Raw genomic sequence first — 21,467 nt, 5'->3', positions numbered from 1 at the left:
CTATGATTTTCCAGTTGTCACCTGAAAGCTTGGGATGATTTAGGTCAAATGACTGACTTTTACCTTCTGTTCCTTCTTCACTTTTGTTTCCTACTTGCTATAATAGGGAAGAGACAAAATTTCTTTTATTTCTGTTCTCTTTCTCTCTGCACATCATATCTTGCATTTTATCACATATATGAATATAAATAACATATATTATACATTAATTACATATGCTATGGGATAGGTTACATTTTTATTATATGGTATATTCAGACATCTGTCTGTATGTATTTGTGATAGTTTGAGTAAAATTGGCCTCCAGAGACCCCTAGAGAGTAGCCCTTTTAAGGTCTTGTTAGCGTAGGTAATGCCTTGCTAAATGGTCACTGAGGGCAGGATTTGAGGTCTCAGATGCTCAATTCCCATCCCATGGGTCAGTCTTTTCCTGCTGCCTAGGAACCAAAATGTAGAACTTGCCATGTTTGACTGCATGCCACCAAGCTTCCTGCCATGACAATTGTGTTTGTGCTAAAGCTTTGAACTGTAAGCCAGCTCCACCTAATTTTTTAATGTAAAAGTTGCCATGGTCATGGCTTATTTTCACAGAAATAAATCACCAAGATAATATTTTATTTATTTATAGTAGAAATTTCTTCTAGGTCCTAGTTGCTTAATACTGATCTGACAGGTGAGTTTGGAAAAGATCCTGATATGCAAAGATACTATTAGTTAACTGAAGTAGGTGCTTCTATACATTTGATACAACTTGTAAAAATAAGTAAACTTCAAATATGTTCTACTAAAAAATCTTGGTTGGGATTTATAAGACTATATGCACATATTGGCTTAATATAGCTTTGATAACACCTAAGGCAGTAAAGTATAGGTTTAATAAGGAATTAAACTTCATGCATTATACTTCTTTGATTAAACCTGTTTCTGAATCTCCATAAGACTTATATGAAAATATGTTTTGAGAGTCAAATAAAATGCCAAGTTTTTTTTACAAGAAATCATAATTTGAAATTATTTGTGAAAACACAAGATAAATTTCCATTCAACCTGTTAGTGACAATCTGCATGATCCTAACAAGTTGCTCAGAATATTATTTCTTCTTGTCGTTAAAATAAGAATAAGCACGCACCCATCTCACAGCACTGGAATAATACATTATAAGTTTTAAAGGAGTATTAAAAGTTGCATATCACTTTAAAAAGCATATTTTCATTTTCTTCAATCCCCTGTGGAAGGCAAAAAGTTTTGTCTTGAGCATGCTTGCACATTCAGTATCATTTTATTTGTAGAAAGCACCGGTAATTAGTGAAGATTTGGAATTCATTGTCACAGCTTGTTCTTTCTAAGCTCTTACCCATATGAACTGCACTCATTTCCTTTGCACAGCTTGACCTTTTCTAATTAATGCACAGGAGTGCCTACCTGCAACTTACATTGACGTGCTGTGCCTATCAGAAACTGGAGAAAGTTCCAGCTCTACAAATTCCCTGAACACTTGCAGTGACAAAATGAGTTTTGAAAAGTTTGTGAGGAATGCTCTCGGTGCTCTTCTTTTATTGTTCTTGTCTATTTTCAGAAAAGAATACAATCTACTCTATAATTTAATATTTTACCTTTTTAAAATCCTAGTAGAATAAACACTTTTAATTAGTCTTTTAAAGCTGCAGAACAGTATCTGGGTGAAAGTTTAGTGGGCAGTGTCCTTTCTTCTTGTCGTACAGGATGCAGAAGAGAGTTTGGGCTCTCAGTACTATAAATAGACTGGAAACATCATGTTGACCTTTGTGTAATCCTAGTGCATAAGAAGCAGAAGCAAGTGGTCTTCAGCACAAGCAATAAGGCTAAAATAACAAAAAAGAGGAGGTCCTGGTTGTGACAGGTCCTGCTTCAAAAAAAATAGTGGAAAACACCCAGTATCAATGTCACATGTATGCACATACACTCAAATACATAGAAGAATATGTGTACACACACACACACACACACACACACACATTTATATATTCATGCATATATACCACACTTCCAGTAGAAGAATATATATATATATATATATATATATATATATTCATGCATATACACATGAAACATACTTCCAGTAGAAGAAAATATTTTGCCAAAGGACAAAAATGGTGACTTTAAGACAAATTCATGTGACTTACTTATTAGATCTTATCCAACAACAAGAAATAGTCTAAATTTGTCTAGTCAGAAAATTTTATGTACACCTTTCTATTTTATTATTCCTTATGTAGAACTGAAAATTTGAAAAGATTAATCTATAACCCTAAACTCAAATGAAGGTAAAATACATCATAGGTTACTGCTATTTCATGAAGTGCAGCATATGTTTGGTTCACTTTAGAAGCTCTTTTTCTTGATGGATTTTGGATGCCCTGCACATGGTTACAGAGTAGGCTGTTTCTCCACCAAGGCTTTTGACATCTTTTAGAGCTGTAGTAAAGTAATCTTAGAGCAGGTGATATAAATATCCTGTTTAGGGCTTGGAATGCAACAGTCAGAACAGCTTATTCTGGTTCTCCAACCTATCAGTATCTTGTCAGTAACCACTCACTATCGAAAATTATGCTCTCTAGACCAACGTAGAAAGGATTGATATTTAGTGGACATCGGCATGGATATTTAGAAGTCAATTTGACAGACTCTGAGAACATCACAGAAGAGAGAGAAGGAAACATCAGAAGAGCCAGGGTGTGAGCAGGCTGCTGTGAAAAGCTAGATACAATATGACAACTGCATGCAAAAACTCTTGGCAAAAGTTGTAGAGGAGTGGGTACATCTCCATTCCTCCCTGCACGGGAGATGGATGGCTCCTGAGTCCCAACCTCTCCGTGAGGAGCTATTGGCAGTTCAGAATTGCTCGGGGAAGCAAAGATGCATTTTTAAGTAACGTAGTCACAAATACATTGTCAGACACTGAGAAACAATATCCACTATGCTCAAGCAAGCAACCCTAATTAAATTTAGTGGGTCACACATATCCCCTTAAAGAGACATTATTGGGAGGAGGAAGGGAGGTTTTCAAAGAATATATTTAGTGGTGAATATTGTTAAATACAAGTCTAGGGGTTGGGGATTTAGCTCAGTGGTAGAGCGCTTGTCTAGGAAGCGCAAGGCCCTGGGTTCGGTCCCCAGCTCCGAAAAAAAGAACCAAAAAAAAAAAAAACAAAACAAAACAAAAAAAAACCAAGTCTAAAATTACCCAAACCAATAAGCATTAGAGACATTTGAAGAATACCAAACGGTCATAAATTAGATTTCTGAATATTTCTAAGTACATCTCTTCAGCTGTGCTTTTGAAAATCAACCACAATTACAGTCAATGACCGCCGAAATGCTGCATATGGAAGCTGTGACCTCCACTACTTCCACACATACCCATGTAGGAACTTTTATTTCAATGATTCAATATAATATGTGAATCTTCCTTAAGTGGGGAGGGATTTTAGTGGCAATACTGTTATTCAAAACTGACAATTGGGGTTGGGGATTTAGCTCAGCAGTAGAGCGCTTGTTTAGTGAGCACAAGGCCCTGGGTTTGGTCCCCAGCTCCAAGAAAAAGAAAAAGAAAAAAAAAAGAAAAAACTGACATTTACTTTACCCTTCTCATAAAAGAAGATAACCTCAACTAAGAGAGAGCTGTCCTGAGGGGCAGGGGCATAATTACTTGTTATTAGAGGGGAACTTGGCATATTTCAAAATAGTGATACATCTGGTAAAAACTGGTTAAAACACCGCTTTTATTCAGTGTCAGTTCTTCATTTGAAATAAAAGAAAATTAGAGTAGAAGTAAACTTTTATGTAGCTGAGAAATGACAAAAGTAATTTCTATTTCATATTTGAATTTGAAAAATAGAATTGTTGCCACTGTTCCTATGTAATTACATCCCACTGTTATTAAAGTTTATGCATATAGCATCAGTCACATGAATTTTGAGTATATTTTGCTTCATTTTATTTATTTAAACTTTCTCTGAGGCTGAAACCCAATGGTGACCTTGAGACACTTAAGTTCTAGCAATCTTCCTACCTCAAGGTTTTAGGCTCACAGCCTTTTTTTCTGCTGATTCACTTCCCCTTCAGCCTCCAGTTTCTTCCCCCATTCCATCCCTCCTGATCTTTTCCCTTTTTGTCTCTCATTAGAAAAGCGTACTTCTAATTGAAAGCAACCAAACATGACAAAATAAAACATAGTAAGATGAAGTAAATCTATCACACTGAAATCGGCCATGCCAGCCCAATAGAAGGAAAAGAGTGCCTAGAGCAGGCAAAAGAGCCTGACAGATCCACTTGTGCACATGATCTGAAGCTGCGTGAAAATGCTAAGCTAATAGCTAAAATATATATGCACAGGTCCTGGTGCAGACCCTTGCAGGCCCTGTGCTTGCTTTATCTGATTCTATGAGCTCATTTGAACCTTATTAATGGGTTGAGAGGGCCTTGTTCTCCTGATTTCTTCCATCCTGTCTATTACATTCTTTCCTTCTCTTCTGTGAACTTCCCTGAGTTCTCAGGGAGGGGATTGATAGAGACCTCCAACCTAGATTCTCCACATAACATCTGGATGTGCTTCTCTGCATTTGTTTGCATCTTCTGTTGCAGAAAGCCTTATGGATGTCTAAGGACTGAATAAGGTATGATCATAGCAGAATATCTTTAGGAGCGTGTTCTTATTGTTTTGTTTTGTTGGCCCAGCAATGTTTTGTTTTATTCTAGGTTTCTAGGCTGTCTATCTAGTCTGTGGTTCTTGTTTACCGGATGCTGGTTATGGAATCCTCAAGTAGTGGATATTAAGTTAAATCAGGCATTGGTTGACTACTCCTGCCAGTTTTGTGCCCCCAAAATATTGTAGGTTCAAGGTTTTGTGGCTGGGTTGGTGTCCACATTTCTCGTTTAGTAGCCATCACAGAAACTTCCCAGACCAAAGAGGCTGGAAGAGAAAAGGATCCATGTAGGCAGCAACATGACTGCTCCCTGCTCAGTGAGTTGTATGGGTATTGTTACTGGCAGAGAGGATGGCTGTCAGTATTCAGAGTAAAAAAAAACTTTGTTGGCAACAATTTATGTTGCTTGGTACTTTCTCTAGGATACATGTGGCCAACAACTCAGTTGAATTCAACCCATTCCCTCCAGTGGGTGCCTTTCCTGGCTTTAAGAGATGGCTATTTGAAATGCCATATTCCCATTACTAAAGATCCTAGTTAGGATCACCTTCATAGATTCCAGAAAGCTTCCATTTTACTGGGTTTTCCCAAGAGCCTTCAAATGCCCCCTTATTTCAGTTGTTTCTCCCTACACCCTCACCTGAATCGACTGCTCCCATCTCCACCTGTCCCTTGAGGAATACCACTCTTCATCCCCTCAGGAAGCTCCATGCATACTCCCTTAATCACTCCTCTTTACCTAGCTCACCATGAGTCTATGGATTATAGCTTGATTATCATATTTAGTTGCTAATATCCACTTATAAATGAATACTTACCATATTGATCTTTCTGGATCTGTGTTACTCATGGTGAATTTTTTTTTATTTCCATCCATTTACCTGCATATTTCAGGATGATTTTCTTTAAAAGGCTGAGTTATATACTTCATTATGAAAATATATCACATTCTACTTATGTATTTTATCACTGAGGAACATCTACGCTGTTTCCAGTTTCTGGTTATTATAAATAAAGCAGCTTTTAAATGCTGAATGTAACTTAAGTAATGTAATTTCATATTAGATGGGTGGATTTCATGTTGGCTTCTTTTCCTTCTACTTACAGCACTGAAATCCTAACATAGCAGCCTTAGAGACTATCTAGTGAAACTCCTTTGAGTGTGCCGTTCAGTATGTCCAAGAGTGGAGCCTGATCATTTCTGCAGTCACACTTTTATTAAGTCAGAGACTCTGTGGCTGATAACTATCCCTAAGTCTCAAGCTGGCCCACAGACCTTTGGGAAAAACCGAGTAGTGTCTGATATGAAGTCTCATTTCCACTCCTAGGATTTTCTGTCTGTAAGCTTGCAAAGTCTCCTCACTTGGATAATAAAGCATGTTTGATTTCGGTGTGATGAATAATCTGGACAACCTGGCCACAGCTCCTGTGACAACATGTCTCAGAGGTTTTTAAACAGCACTGTCCATTACATTCACCAGAGCAGAACACTCAGATTTCCTTTGCAATATCAACATGGTATCATTTGGTACTAAATATTCTAAAATTTAGAGAAAGATAAAAATGAGCAGAGTGAGAGGGTGACTGGGAGTGGAAAGTGGGAAGGGGAGAAGAAAAGGCAGGGATAGAGGGAGAGGACTCATTCAAAAATTCACTATGAGGTAGGAAAGAAAGGACCTCCAAATTCTTTCTAGATATATAGGTTTAGGTTAGTGTTTGCTAGTTTCTTAGTAAATACAAGAGATACTATCTGAAATTAAAATGAAATGCTATACCCCGTCTTAGAGCAGGACCTGAAAATATAAACATTAGTATTACTGGACACAATCTTTTACATTCATATTAATGATAAGATATATTTATGGAAATAAGCTAACATGTATTTCCTCTGGATTTATATAATGAAGTGACCATTTATAGTGAATTTTCTTTCAGTAAGTAAAGAAATAATTTTCTGACATCCATGCCGGTGAGAGAAACATTTGGGAGAAAATAAAACTGATCTGAACTGAAAACATTTATTTCTCAATTACAGGAAAAAGCACATTCTATTTATTTCGGAAATGTTCTACAAAGAACATGCATTAAGGTGATAAAACTGCTGGAGAATGGATTGCATATTTATGATCTTAAAGCCTGTGCACATTTGAGGGGATTTGTAACAGTTTGTTCTAGTTCAGTTTCCTGTTGCCACTTAGAATTCCAAGCCACAGCATAAGTGCTCTGGAGAGGTGTACAGGTTCTGAGGCTTCTGCTCATATTTCAGCTCCTGTTTGTACTATAAAACATTTGCCATTGATATACTTGGAGTTCTTTTTCATCATGTCTGAAAATAGTTACAGGAAAGTGTTTAAGAAATTACTATTGCATATGCAACTTGATTCACACAGTTTTCATGTTGAAGATGGTGGTTTGCATTTATGGAACTGTTTGAAGTTAACAGAAAACTTGGTCTTCTGTGAAGTCTTTTTTTTTTTCTTTTGTGACTGTGACATTTACTCACTTTGGTGAATTTAACCTTTACTTTCAATATTTACAGATTCAGATGTGATAGTTTATTTACACAGAATGGTGATATGAAATATATTGTGTACTCAGAAAAAATTAGAAGTATATACAGACACTACTTTCTTGTTTTTGTGTTTCCTCCCAAGCACCTGTCATAGCTGCTATCTTTTCAAGTACTAGAAAAGGCTAGGCGTCACTTTGCTATGTTCCAGGTGCGCATATGATTACCTGGTAAGTCATAGATGTCATGGCAGTCTGTTTCTTGTTTCTAAAGAGTCTCTCTCCTCTCTCTCTCGCTCTCTCTCTCTCTCTCTCTCTCTCTCTCTCTCTCTCTCTCTGGCAATTAGCACAAGTTCCTCTGCCATAATCTTCAGGTCAATTTATTTGTCTTTGTAAAATAATTTCTTCCTCTGAGAATACTTTTCTTTCCATTAGGGTGCATTATATGTTATACCCTCATGTCTTTAATTCAGTGAGGCAGTACTGCTCTCTGAGGTCCCCGTCTTGCCGTGATCTGCAGATGGCTGAGGTCCGGATGGGAAATTGAAAACCCCACGGAGCCTCTGCTGGTCCACTGGAGCAGCCAGAACAGTTTCTCTGGGGTATCCCACTGATTTATCTCGTCTCAAATAAATTAAACGAGGCTGTTGATGCAGATACCTTCCTTTGTGCACAGCTATTCAGTTGGGAAACTTCCCTGAAATCAAGAACTAGACCTGGTGACATAAGAATAATCATTTTTTGTTTCTAGTGTCTCAGGAGACATGATTAGGAAAAGGTGTGATGATGCATAGTAGAAAGAGTACCATGGAGACAGTGACAGAAAATCTGCCACATTTTCTTCCTAGAGATCTCCAATTCTCTTTGCACTTGCCAACTCCTTTATGAAGCTTTTGGTTTTTGACCTTGTCAGATGGGCTTATATGAATTTCTAAAAAAAATTAATAAATAAAAAAATAAAAAAGTAAAACAATTCTCAGAGAGCCTTACATTCAAAGTAGTCAATAGGATCTGAGATTTATAGATCTGAAAGTTTGTCTTATCTCATACACATTTCACTCAACTTTGTTGCCTTTAACTGCAGATGTTTGAAACATTCAAGCAGCAAAATATTCAAAATTGAGCAACCAATATACATGGCTATATATATTAATCAAGTTAATATTTTTACCTCAATATAAATACTTCAATGCCTCACCGTATTTATACACAACTATTTAAAACTGTAAAATTTACAATACTCTTATGGTGTACCTTCCTTTGTATAGATTCAACTTTAAAGAAGAAAGAGGCTTCTTCCTGGAATAGTTTAGACCAAGTGTGAGTCCAGACTTGCATCCTCCACTTCTTTCCACTCCTGCTTTCTGTAATTTGTGAACTATAGTCAGTGTCATATATATATAACCTCTATCTGTCCGTAGTGTCTCTCCTTAATAAAGATATTTGCTTTGCATTTTTAATCCTTACATAAACCATGGTATGGTATAAAATTAAAAAAAACTTTAAAAGAAATGTTTAAGAGAGGCTAAGTTAAAGAATTTACTGATACAATCTAACAGGCTGTACTAGAAGATGTAAACAAATGTTTTTCTGACATTTATGAGATATTTCTTTTAGTTAAAGTTGCTTTCAAACACTTAGCTGCTTTATACAAATTCACAAGCATGCACATGCCTGTGCACACATTCATTAATTCTCTCTCTCTCTCTCTCTCTCTCTCTCTCTCTCACACACACACACACACACACACACACACACACACACACACACAATCTTATTTTAGGTTACGGGGAGTGAAAGACTCATAGTTTAAGCTTTAAACTATGCATTTCACTTAGGTTGTAAATCCTGATTACATGGGAAGTAACAAACATAGATCATTATTTTGTATTCTAAGTACAAATAAACATATCAGAATGAATTTACTATAGAATGGCATTTTCCATATTTTAAAAAAAATATGTCAAGACACATTATTAACTTGGCTATGTTCTCTGGCTAAAGTTCAGGTTTGAAAGGCAACTGGTGGATTCAGAAAAATGTATTTCTGTACATGTGCAAAAATGATAATCACAGACAGAAAACGTATGTGTTCTTTTTATTTAAAGTAATTATTTCTAGTATAAACCATTGATTCTTTGTTTCAGTATTTTATGTTAGAAATAAAGGGAAATTCAAAAACATTACTGCATGCTAGTTACTATTTCATCTTCAGTTAAAGTTGCTACAGGGCATGCATTATTCATTTGGATTTTTATATAATCTCAAATTCACTTATTGTCTTTTCTTGCCTTCCAGATTAATTCTACTTAACTTGCTGTGAGTGTTCTCCTTTGTGTGCTGATCATTAGTTGTGGTTAATCTTAATTTCTTTTATTTAGAAGGAAAGTGAAATATTAGAAAAGTCTAAATTGATTCATAATAAAAATATTATATAGTAATACGTAAATGCCCTTGATTGTTGTTTGTTATGAACTGTTTTTCCCTGGTTATAAGGGCACAGAAAGAATACCAAAAGTTGTGAAAGTATAACTGATAAATAGTATTCACAGTTGAGGAAACTCCAATGCTAAGGCTAATTCTGTTATGCTTTACAAAAATGGCTGAAACTGAACTGAAATAAGATGGAGGATGTGACATCACAAATTTCTTGACCTATTGTTAAGAGGGAAATGATCCAAAGGGTAGCATACAAAAGAATCCATCTTTTTGAAAATGAATCATTGCCCTGAGATCCTCAGAAGGACACAGAAGTCATAAAAGTGCATTTATTTTTGCAAATTGATGTACATCCAAGGTAATTTCTCTATGCACACAGCTAACAGATACATTTGTACAGCAAGTGATACTAATGTTTAACTGTATCTGTTGAGAACTGAAACTTTCTAAGGTGTTTTTCCACTGTCATTTAAATGTTGATAATTATAATTTACACATTATTATCTAGAAAAGTCTATAATAGGCTGCTATGAAATGATGAATATGAACAGTACAGAGAAAGAAGAAAAGTCTGGAAGGATATCATATATATATATACATATATATATACACATATATATGTGTGTGTGTATGTGTAAGCTTATACTTATCTTTTAAAATTGCTATACAATTAGAATATATAAAATCAAATTAACATTCTTATTTGCTTTTAACTTTGTTCATGGTCTGTATAATGTAGAATATTTCAACTTTTCTATTGCAAATTTGCCAAATATTACATTTTAGAGTTTTTGTTTTAAAGTCTTCCTCACATTTCTTATTTATGTTTTATTAAAAATTTTATTTTGTTGTATTTAATAAAATTGTTTCTTAGTTGAATAAAAATAACTATGTCTGATCTGAATATGTTTTTGAAGCCACATTGTAAATGAATCTTCTGATTAAATTTCATATTGATTTAACTATATGGCTTTTACTGATTATATAGTTTTAAATATATGTCACCAATTTAAGATTTTCATTTACTAGGTCAACACTGGGATTTGCTAAGCAGTAAATCTGTTGTTGCACAGAGGTGAATCTGCAGTCCTAAAGCGTTGTTCATTTAGATACAATTGGCATTTTAGAAATTCACAATAAAGAGATTTATGTTTCAAAGGTGTTTTAATAACTTAACATGCAGTTTCCATGCAATTTTAAAGGAAATGAATGATGATGTGTCTGTGGGCAGGTGTAGGTATGCTGTGTCCATGATTCCATCAGAGAATATTAAAGTTGAAGTTCAGCTCTGTATGTGATTTTTCTGCCTAAGAATGTATTCTCAGTGCTTCTGATTACTCATTCACAAGATTATTAATGAACCTAAGGAATTATGAAATTAAATCTAAAATGATATTTAATATTCTTCTCATAGACTGATAATTTATATTTTATTATTCATTAAAATTAATAATAGTACATTCTCTACATTTGTTACACTTGGGTTAGTATAATTATGTTAACAAATGTTACCCACCACAACCTTCCATCAACCGTCACCTGATAAAAAATTAACTGATGTTGAAAAATGCATGTGTGTGTATTCTAAATTTAATTTTAAATTACAGAGCCATGCACCCTGCTCTTGTGTTGGAAATAGAATCAATTCTGCTAGTTTCTGCTCAGATGAATTAGTCCTTCATAAGCTTTGATTGGAATATCACTTAGTAGATTAATATAACTTCAGCCCATTACACATAATGGTGGCCAGATTAATTCACTGACACTTTCAGCACATTCTTGATAGTAAACCAGGGAAACATTAATTAACTGCAACACTACATTATATTGCATATAGAAGCGAACCATGAGTATATATTATGCAAATCATCCCTATGTTTTTCAAAATATTAGAAAGTGCATTGCACAAGTTAACTACCATGAATTATGAAATTATTAGAAATTAAGTTGCACACCTACACTCCAATAGTCTCCAACAATTTCTACAGCTGTGTACTATTAAGGTCCATGAGTAGCTGAAGAATGATTGCCCAGACTCAAATAGTATGTAAAAGCATAGAGCATTTATTAAACAAATTCCTGCATGCAGAGATCCAGTTCCATTGGGATGGAAGGACCCTCACTGAATTGGCAGATTCAATTTTAAAACCCAATAGAGCAGCATTAGGGAGGGGTAGGTGATCTATTCCTTGATCTGTGTGTTCTATCTCTGGGGAAATGAGGGATGCTATGATTAGATAGAGCCTTGCTTCAACCATACTTGACTGACATGCCAAGGATGGGTATCTCTTGACTTTTTGGCTCCAAGCTTGGCTAATTGTCCTTTTGCAGGCTGGGGAGACATCTCTGACTTAACCACTTCCTGCAAGTAAAAACTCACGCCTGGTCTCTGGAACTGCCATTTTGCAACCTTCCATGGAGTTAGCTTGTCTCAGTCCAAGTCACTTCTTACAATAGCTTATAACTGAGGAAGGTATACTCAAATACACTGAGTAATGAGGGCCAAAGTAAGTGCAACTATAAGAAAATATATTTAACTTACTAACTACAATACCCTAGTATAACTATAAAAATTTAATTTATTAAATATAATAGCCTAATAAAAGAGATTAATAATACAAATATAATGCTTTGAATAAAATTTAATCTATGTAAATAGCAGAAGATATTGTGAGATAATTTTCACAATATAAAACAGAAATTTTATGTTCAGAACAATGTTTTTATATGCTTTTTCTTTAAAAACCAATTATTGAGTTTAGCATACTTACAGTTTGTTGATTGTTTTGAAGCACAGATAAATGTTAAAGCTTGGTGCAGAGAGAAATATAACAGTATAAATTAAAAGTGACAGCTTTTAGACACCTATTTCCTTGCTTTTATAATTTTGTGGACACCATCTAATCAAATAAGTTGTTTGGTGTATGTGACAAACCTACGTTTTAATAAACTGTATAAGCCAATGCCTAAGGGCAACGTATTTTTCATATTTCCTTAAAACACTAAATAACATAGTTCTTAGATTTTTAAATTTATCAATATAGACCTTTAGCTGTAAGCACTCATGTAATATCTTTATTGCCATTAAAATGTTTATATGATACTAAAAGGAATATTTTATACTCACAATCAGAGATAAACCTTTCTTTGTAAATGAAACCATAACATCTGAGAAGCTTCCAGACAACATCTTTTTCAAAGGAAATCATGGCTGATAAAAAATAGCTTTTAAAGTGCTTATTTAGAACAAAAAAAAACACTCTAAAGTGTGTAAGGCATCTTGAATATGTCTTATTTATTTTGAAATTCAGGTTGAATTTTCTTTCAAACATGGCAGTTTTAAATGGTGGGTCTTTGAAGAGATTTATATTTTTTTCACCAAGAATTTTTTTTTAGCTAGATTTCAACATGAAAATGGAAGTGGGAGGTGTTTGTGAAGAGAAACCAGAAAAAGTGCATGAACAAAACAAAATCAAACTACAAGGGGCAAGGCTGATTCTAGTTGAAATGAGCAAATTCTCAACAGACTGGACCATATATTTTGAGACTGTTAGTAGAGCCGACTTCTCAATACCTATTTTATAGATTTACCTACTTTCAGTGTTACAATACATTTGATTGTTCATGGGGAGTCTAGATGGAATTTTCTCCGCTTCCATTGCTACCTGTCAGCCAATTAAATATGTATCACATTTTAAGTTATCTAGTCTCAGGTAGTTGGTTATAGAAGCAGAAACTATACTAGGCCTCATTGATATTCTCCCAAACTGGAAGACCCTTTGAATTCTTGGACATCATTTATTTCAAATATCAAATCTCATGGTAGAACACCAAACAGCAAGAGGGTAAGAGTCTACTGTTAACTATGTGGATGTGAAAATATTCCATGAATGTGAATTTGTTTTCTAGGAAAGAAGACCAAGAAGGCTTCCAAAGCCAATATCAAAATGGATCTAAAGTATCAGGAAGGGATACTTGCTCGAGCATTTGCAAATCCCAGGAAGTCGGATTACACTAGATCCCTTTGTGTAAGAAGTGGTTTATATATCTTGTAATGTTATCAGTAACTAGGAAGGGAATATGCAAACAATCTCATCAGGTTTCTATACTTGAGGCAGAAAAGAAAGAGAAATGGTTGAAGCTTAAAAGTTATCAACAAATGTAAGACATTGAGCTGTCTCCTTATTATATCAAAAAGTTGGGTTTTTTCCCTTTTCTACTTTCTATTTTATGTCCAAGGTGTCCCTTGTACTGCTCTGCTGAATGACAGTTTATAAACATGCCTGGTAATGGAGCCCTTCTCCATTTTTGCTTTTCCAAGGACAATAGATCTTCTTACAATGGAAATGATTGAAAGTTTATTAACTACTATAATTAGCAATATATAACAAAGTCAACTTAAACAAGAAATTGCACTGTCCATAGTGCACAGTACATTGGGTAAGTATCAGCACATGAAATTCTACTATAGTAAGTAGAAAAATGTCAACATTTATATATTTGCATTGACTCTTGATATATGGTCATATTTTACTGGCCAAAATTTGAGTGGTCATAATTTACATTGGAAACTGATTTTTTTTATTCATTGATGGCACCTAGTGAATAGTGGCCAGATTCCTTTAAATTTTCATATGCAAAAATAATATCTGTGGATAATGATGCAAAAGAGAACACAAGGACAGTCGAGTTCATACACCCCTTAACTAAAATGAGAGACAGAGTCATGGGGACATAGATTCTGAAACACAGTAAATCAATTCACTGAATTTTTTAGGTTTCACCACCTTAATGAATTGGAAACTCAGGAAGAAATTGTAGAAACTTCTGATATAATTATCAAATCAATCTATTAAATAATAATACATAATGACCAATTGCCAGTAGACCTAAACTATGAAATAAGAATGAGATAGTTACCAAGATCATTGTTCAATGATGTCCTCTTAATACTAGCACAGTGAAAGAGAATGATCAATATTGGATGGAGATTCTAATAAGGAGATAACAGCATTTTCTGTTTACAGAGGCAGAAGCAGAGGAATCTCCACTATTACTTGGGCAACATGATGAAAGTTTGGAGTGTGATATAATTAATGATCTGAAATTATAGGATTCCACATATTTGTTTGTATCACAAATAATGAGATAGGTTTTTACTATCTCCAAACAAAATTATTTAGTAAATACAAATAATATTTTATATATTGAGCTATTTTGGATCAGGGAGTTGACTCAGTAGAGATACTTGACACCAATCCTGTTGACCTGACCTTAATCTCATGATCCTTCAATATGGCAGGAGAACCAACTGCTGCTAGTTGTCCTCCAACCATCCCGTATGTTCTGTGGCACATGAATATTAAATATAAATAGAAATATTTAAATTATGGAATGAAAGTTCTGCAATAAGACCTTTATACATGTTAATCCAGAAATAAATATACAGTTCTAATCAAAATATAATAAAAAGATTACTGAATATATGCCTATATATGCAAATATATATATATATTATATATATATATATATATATATATATATATATATATATATACCACTTAACTTCTAATTTAAGACTATTCTATTATCATTAATTTAATAGGTACTTTTTGGCCATTCGATATTCCTTACCTGAGAATGTTTTGTTGGGCTCTGTATCTCATTTTTAGTAGGGTTATTTGGCTCTCTGGAGTGTAACTTCTTGAGTTCTTTGTACATTTTGGATATTAGCCCTCTATCAGATGTAGGATTGGTAAAGATCTTTTTCCAATCTGTTGGTTGCTGTTTTGTCCTAATGACAGTGTCTTTTGCCTTACAGAAGCTTTGCAGTTTTATGAGGTTCCATTTGTCAATTCTTGGTCTCAGAGCATAAGCCATTGGTGTTTTGTTCAGGAAAATTTCCCCAGTACCCATGTGTTTGAGACTCTTCCCCACATTTTCTTCTATTAGCTTCAGTGTATCTGGTTTGATGTAGAAGTTCTTGATCCACTTGGACTTAAGCTTCATACAGGTGATAAGAATGGATCGATTTGCATTCTGCTACATGCTGAACTCCAGTTGAACCAGCACCATTTGTCGAAAATGCTATCTTTTTTTTCATTGGATTACTTTAGCTCCTGTGTCAAAGATCAAGTGACCATTGGTGTTTGGGTTCATTTTTGTGTCTTCAATTCTGTTCCACTGATCTATCTGCTTGTCTCTGTACCAATACCATAGAGTTTTTATGACTATTGCTCTGTGATACTGCTTGAGGTCAGGGATAGTGATTCCCCCAGAAGTTCTTAACTATAATGCAAATGTGGAATGTTTCTGTGATCCTGGTTGTCAACATGACTGCATCTGAAACTAATTCTCCCACGCTGGGCATACCTGTAAGAATTTTTTCTTTGTTGAAGTATTTTATTTGGAAGACCAACCTTGAGTGTAGATCATTTGTACTCAGAAGACCCTTCTGAAATCTGGAACATTATTTTCTGGTGCCAGCTCACAAAAAAAAGTCATGAAAGAGGGAAGATATTACTTTTTGCTGGTTTGCACTAAACTTCACTGGAAAGCCCATCTGTTGTTGGGACACTCGTTCACTGATATTACATAATCCTTCTTTGGAATTCCAATGTATCCTGAATATTTGCAACTCAATGGGACTCTTTTGAAATGCTTGCCTTACATAGGGACTCTAAGAATTCCATTCTTAAGGACTGAACTAGATTCTCCTTTCTGTCAGGAGGTAACTATTTTTGGAGTATATGAACCACAGCATGTAAGACACTCTAATAATTTATAATATCTAATAAATCACAGAAACACATTAGTTTATTTTATCAGTTCTCTTCCTTTGGAGAACCCTGATTAATTCAATTTCAAACTTCTCTTATAAGCTTAAAAATGTGTTTAAAATTGACTATGCTTGAAAATGTAGAATTGCCCTTCCACATATTTAAAAAAAAAACATTATTTTTTCTTACAAAATAAAACATTTTTTCACTAAAGCTAAACATAAAATTTTGGATAAATTAAATATTAGGATATGTAGCAAAAGAATTTTTTAAGATATGAATAATGTAAAGAAACAAATGCACACAAGTAATTAGGCACATACACATTGAACATGCTAGCTTTTGAAAGGATCATATATTTATATTTTAAAGATAAATCATATCGAAATGGTATAAAGAAATTTATAAAATACTGTGAATTATTGCTTGTGTGTATGAACTATGAAAGTTTAATATTAATTTTATTCTCTTTTTCTATTATATGTTTTGCTTTTATAAGAACTGTATATATCAGTCCATCATTTCTCTCGCACTATTTCTGCACCCACCTCCTGCAGAGTTCTCCTATTCCTATTTAAGTTTTTGATGCTTATATACAACTGTGAGTTCATTTAGAACTGCATGTATGTGTATGCCTTTAGAACAAAGCACTTGGGACTCTATATACTGTAAAAGGGAACAAAAACTCTGATTCTTTTTCCCCTAACTCAATGCAGCCTGTAGCTCTTCATCGAAGGGTAAAGCCTTATGAAATTGCCCCAGTCTACATTGGCATATGTATTTGTATGATCATTGGTGAGAACTGCTCTTGTTTATGCACAAAAGCCTGCATATCTAGCATATAGTAAGAGGTTGTATTTAACTAGGAAACTGGAACTAGGAGAACCTCTTCTGGGGCCAACAATGTTGCTTTGGTATTTGAGTCTATTTGCAGTAGCAGGTATGAGTTCTCTCTGTTAAGCTGGTCTTAAGATGGCTAAAAAGACAGCTATTGGTTATACCCAAGATATAAATATCATTATTGCACCGTTTGGTATATGTGCTAGGATGCCACTATTGTGGAATCTAGGTGGAACTATTTGATTACCTTTTCATTTGGTAGCTTTTGTAGCAGAGCTTCTTATACTAATGAGACTAGTGCTCCTGGAGAAAGTCTCCTGGCCTCTATCAGATTGATCCTTCTAAGACATGTGTCTCAAGTGTGTTGCATCTTCCGCTACAATGTTTACCTCAAATTCTGGGTGGCAAAAACAAAGGCAATAGGTTTATATCATACTCAGTGAGGTTACCCAGAACAAGGAAGATATAAAATCCATGTTTGCTCTTGTTGGTCATAATATCCAATCTTTATATTTTTATGTATAATCTGAAGTAACCTAATAGCCCAGGAACATAAAAAGGGTGCATGAGAGGAGATGTGGGAGACAGTTTAGTGAAGGAATATAGGTGGGTGTGGGTGAGGAGGGAGGAAATGACAGAAGGATTTTAACTGGGGAAGAAAGCAAAGGAAGGCAACATGGAGTGGGCAGGGGAAAAATACATAAAATATGTGTGGTAGTTTAAAAGGACTCATCCCCACAGGATACATTATTTTTATACTTTGTTCCCAGAAGATGGAAGTGTTTGAAAAGATGAGAAGGCATGGTCTTATTCGAGGAGTTATTTATGTCACTGGCAGAAGGCTTTGCGATGTCAAAAGTCCACAGTATACTAAGTGAGATCTGTCTGCCTTATGTGGTACTGGTGGATCAGGATACACACTCTCACCTGTTGTGGCTTTCCCTTGCCTGCCTATCTGCTGTCATGCTCTCTGATAAAGTCATGAGTGGCAGCTTCTGAAACAGCAACTCCCTCTTCCTTCTATATGTTGCCTTGGTCTTGCAGTTTTGTCACAAAAATTGAAAAGTAACTAAGAGAGGTTGCTTGAAAAAGCCACAGGGAAAGATACTGTTTTATTACATATAGTGAGAATGGTATTTGACCACACAGGGTGGTAATCCTTCTCCCAGGAGCTAACATAAACCACAGTGCTTCAGGCAGGGAAAATCACATCTAGATTGTGTTTTAATTTGTGATATAATGAATAGAACAGATATTTAACACTTTAATCCAGAAAAAAACTCTTACAGAATAGGTGGAATAAAAATGAATAGTTTGACTACAAAAATCAATCATAGTTGAAATAGTGTATAATTTAATAAATATTAAACAATTGAAGGCAAAAATCAATAATTTGGCATTTTCATCAGAAAAGTGTTTTCAAACTTACTTTATTAACAGGGGTAGACTTATTTTTCTTTATTTCCACTCACATATGGGATCTCATTGAAAATTAAAACAAGTCCACAGAGTGAATAAAGTTCTAAGAAATAAAATAAATTTAAAAATAAGTGGCAGTTATTCTATAAAACTTGAATCTGAAAGTATGAGATAGTGTTTTTTCAGAGAAGCTCGTGTCTAATGTATTTTTTAGTAACACTTGCTAATGACTTATTCTCTCTTAATTGCAGAGTGAAGGTTTTCAAAAGCAACCTGACATGATGGTATAATTGCTTAGTTGACATAGAGAGTAGTATGGTATGATTAATTCTTACTAATTATGTGTATTTCTGTGTCCCCTACGATATTTTGAAGTACTAGATAAATAGTGAGTTAAACAGAGATAAGGGAATTCTGGAAATTATTTGTACTTGCTTTCAGACTTCTTGATGTAACCCTACTAGCTCCTTTTAATTATAACTACCATTAAATCTAAAACTTCATTATTTTGAAAAAGGTAACTATTTTGATATGCCAAATTTCATTTCTGGCTAAAGAAAACATGAAGGTAAAATTTTCTTTAGTCCCAACAGAATAAATTTTACAAGATTTGAGACATCTTATTATTGTAAATTACTTCCTAAATGTGTATTGTATGCACATCATTTACAGGACACACTTTCCTCTCTGCATACAACTCATTCCACGAATCCCAAAGTAATGGTCTCTCTAGCTCTGCTTTCTGTATACATACATATGCTCTGAAGTTCATTTGTTGTTGCCCATTTGTACATGTGCTTAAGGCTGAGTGTTGGGGATTGAAGACCTTTTCAGTGACTTGTTGAGATTAATTAGAGCTTTTCCTTCTCATAGAAGTCATTAGTTTGGGGGAGGATGGGGAGGGGAAGCCCATACAGAAGGGGAGGGGGAGGGGTTAGGGGGATGTTGGCCCGGAAACTGGGAAGGGGAATAACAATCGAAATGTAAATAAGAAATACTCAAGTTAATAAAGATAAAAAAATAAGAAGTCATTAGTTGACCTTAATTGCTAATGTAGGTTTAGGGCTTTTTAATGCTTCTCTCATTATTATCTGCAGGCTAACTGCTGATGGCATAGACCCTATTTGGTCATTTTTACTATATTAATCCTGACACTCCATGACCATGGGAGATCTTTCCATCTTCTGAGATCCCCTTTAATTTCTTTCTTCAAAGACTTGAAAATCTTATTATACAGAACATTTACTTGCTTGGTTAGACTCACAACGAGGTATTTTATGTTATTTGTGACTATTTTAAGGGCGTCATTTCCCTAATTTCTTTCTCAGCCTGTTTATCCTTTGAGTAGAGGAAGGCTACTGGTTTGTTTGAGTCAATTTTATATCCACACATTTTGCTGAAGTTGTTTATCAGGCTTAGTAGTTCTCTGGTAGAACGTCTGGGGTCACTTAATTATACTATCATATCAACTGCAAATAGTGATATTTTGACGTCTTCCTTCCCAATTTATATCCCTTTGACCTCCTTTTGTTCTCTGATTGCTCTGGCTAGTACTTCAAGTACTATATTGAAAAAGTAGGGAGAGATTAGGCAGCCTTGTCTAGTCCCTGATTTTAGTGGGATTGCTTCAAGTTTCTCTCCATTTAGCTTAATATTGGCTACTGGATTGCTGTATATGGCTTTTACTATGTTTAGATATGGGTCTTAAGTTCCTGGTCTTTCGAAGAATTTTAACATGAAGGGGTGTTCAGTGAGAATGGCTAAGATCAAAAACTCAGGTGACAGCAAATGCTGGCGAGGATTCAGAGACAGAGGAACACTCCTCCATTGTTGGTGGGATTGCAGACTGGTACAACCATTCTGGAAATCAGTCTGGAGGTTCCTCAGAAAATTGGACATTGAGCTACCTGAGGATCCAGCTATACCTCTCTTGGGCATATACCCAAAAGATGCCCCAACATATAAAAAAGACACGTGCTCCACTATGTTCAAAGCAGCCTTATTTATAATAGCAAGAAGCTGGAAAGAACCCAGATGCCATTCAACAGAGGAATGGATACAGAAAATGTGGTACATCTACACAATGGAATATTACTCAGCTATCAAAAACAACGACTTTATGAAATTCGTAGGCAAATGGTTGGAACTGGAAAATACCATCCTGAGTGAGGTAACCCAATCACAGAAAAACACACATGGTATGCACTCATTGATAAGTGGCTATTAGCCCAAATGCTTGAATTACCCTAGATGCCTAGAACAAATGAAACTCAAGACGGATGATCAAAATGTGAATGCTGGAGGAGCGGCAGGACACCTGCCTGAGACACCGCCGGAACCTGAAAGAAACAGACAGGATAAACAGTTCTCTGCACCCAAATCCCGTGGGAGGGAGAGCTAAACCTTCAGAGAGGCAGACAAGCCTGGGAAACCAGAAGAGACTGCTCCCTGCACACACATCTCGGACGCCAGAGGAAAAAGCCAAAGACCTTCTGGAACCCTGGTGCACTGAAGCTCCCGGAAGGGGCGGCACAGGTCTTCCTGCAGAGAGCCCCTGGGCAGCACCCCACAAGCGAACCTGAGCCTCGGGACCACAGGTAAGACCAAATTTTCTGCTGCAAGAAAGCTGCCTGGTGAGCTTGGGACACACGGAAGCAGAATTTCTCTAGGACCAGGCACGTTCTGTGTTTACCGGAAGTCCCACACCCGCAGATCCCGGCCGGCAGCAGCTCTCTGCTCCCAGACCCGGCGAGAGAGAGACCCAACCGCCTGGTCAGGTGGGCACTCCTGAGGCTG

The sequence above is a fragment of the Rattus norvegicus genome, chromosome 2 (genome assembly GCF_036323735.1).
Source record: "Rattus norvegicus strain BN/NHsdMcwi chromosome 2, GRCr8, whole genome shotgun sequence".
In the NCBI taxonomy this organism is placed as follows: domain Eukaryota; kingdom Metazoa; phylum Chordata; class Mammalia; order Rodentia; family Muridae; genus Rattus; species Rattus norvegicus.
Note: the sequence above shows the minus strand (reverse complement) of the source record.